Source organism: Egretta garzetta, unplaced genomic scaffold, assembly GCF_000687185.1.
Source record: "Egretta garzetta isolate BGI_Z169 unplaced genomic scaffold, ASM68718v1 scaffold788, whole genome shotgun sequence".
Classification (NCBI taxonomy): Eukaryota; Metazoa; Chordata; class Aves; order Pelecaniformes; family Ardeidae; genus Egretta; species Egretta garzetta.
The window spans coordinates 258,141-260,149 of record NW_009260668.1 but is presented as its reverse complement, the minus strand read 5'-3'; positions in this window follow the sequence as shown (position 1 = coordinate 260,149).

Sequence of the window (2,009 nt, the reverse complement as noted above, 5' to 3'; positions counted from 1 at the left end):
TCACAGTGGTACCGTGCTTGTATGTATGTTCCCATCATCACCCAGCTCAGGACTTCTCCTTTGCTAGCATCAGGCGCTAGCGGGTCAGGAGGCAGCCCTTACCTGGTAGTTGTTGTGACAGCAGTGATTTTGTGCTCCAATTCTTAGGCAAATGTTTCTGGAGGTGCTTCATTTCTCATAGATAACAGCACAGGGAGTCTGATATTGCCCCCAGTAAGCCATTTTCCTGTAGCTTCTTTCTCTGATCAGCTGCAAAAAATGGTCTGAGTCCTACAAAACCCTCTGACAGCATGAAGCCCTTGGGCTTTGAAGCCATTTACCTTGCACAAATTCCCTTGGGCTTAAAGCAGGCAGGAACGGGGCTGCTGCTGGACTGGCAGTCCTGTCTCTCTGCCTTATGTGCTTGGTGCAAACGGGAGGAAGTGTACTTGGGACGCATTTTCAATTTACAACAGAATATTTTATTCTTTGCCTGGCTGACCACAGACAACGCTGCTGCTGATGGACTTGCAATACTGCTGTGGCTGAAGACCATTTTAATCTCAAATGACTACAAATTTCAAACGTCTGATGAGATAAAGTTTATTGATGCAATGTTTACATTGACCTGACACAGAGCTTTTCAAAAGGGTTTTCCTGGGGCTATCCAACATGTTAGTGGCACTGGAAAGTGCCATGTTCTGGCAGGTAGGGCTCCATTTTAGCCCCCTGCCCTTGCTTCCTCAGGCTGCATGTGCCAGTCGACACTCATGGCTCACACAGGAGGTATCAGGGATACGAAATGTGTGATGGACAGGCTTTTGACTTTATGGCCTCTCTCTCTTTTGAGAGAGCCTAACAAAGAGAAAGCTTTGAGGGGATCTTACTGCTGTTTTCAACACTCAAAGGCAGTTGTAGAGGAGCTGGGATCTCCTCAGAGATGCATGGTAAAAGGCAAGAGGTGACAGACACAAGCTACAATAAAAGGAGGCTTGAGGGGAGACCTTATCGTCCTCTACAACTACCTGAAAGGAGACTGTAGTGAGGTGGGGATCGGCCTCTTCTCCCTGGTAACAGATGCTAGGATGAGGGGGAATGGTTTGAAGTTGTGCCAGGGCAGGTTTAGACTAGACATTAGGAAAAACTTCTTCACCAAAAGGGTTGTCAGGCTCTGGAATGGGCTGCCCAGGGAGGTGGTAGAGTCCTCATCCCTGGAGGGATTTAAAAGAAGGATAGATGAGGGGCTTAGGGACATGGTTTAGTGGTGGGATGGCAGGGTTAGGTTAAAGGTTGGACTTGATGATCTTAAAGGTCTTTTCCAACCAAAGTGATTCTACGATTCTATTCTATGATTCTATAAGAAAAATTCAGCTTGCATATAAGGAATTTTTTCTCATGCTGAGCATGGGTTAGTGCTGCAACAGGCGGAGGGAGGCTGAGGAATCCCCATGCTGGGAGATATTCAAAACCCGGCTGGACAAGTCCCTGAGCAACCTGGACTCAGTTTGGCATTAGCCTTGGTTAGGCAGGGTTTGGACTAGAAGGCCTCCACAGGTCTCTTCCAACCTGAATCATTTTATGTTGTGTATCACATAATTTTGTGAGAAAGCAGCCTGCTGTGAGCTTTTTACCTGTATTCTGAAGTGTTAAAAGGAAGTGAAGCCGCTCTACACTCATTTTCCTGAACCCCTTATTATGCCACGCAGCGAATTAAAACAACAGCACGAGTCAGTGGCATGCTCTGCAAGGCTGGTGGAGGGACCCTGGAGGGACCCTGCTCGTGCCGCAGGGGAGCACGCCTGCAGGCGCGGGGGCCGAGGGGCTGGAGCCCACCTGGGCGAGCGAGGCTGCCTTCCTGGCAGTGCAGCTGCCCAAGGCTGGTGCCTGCGGGTCCTGCCAACCCCCCTGGGCATCCCTTGGGTGCAAGTATCTGCTTTAGCACCTTCCCAAGGAGGAGCAGGGGCTGAGGTGTTTCAGGTTTGAGACAAGAGCTGGGCTGATGAGGGGAGCAAGTAACCAAGCCCCTCTCT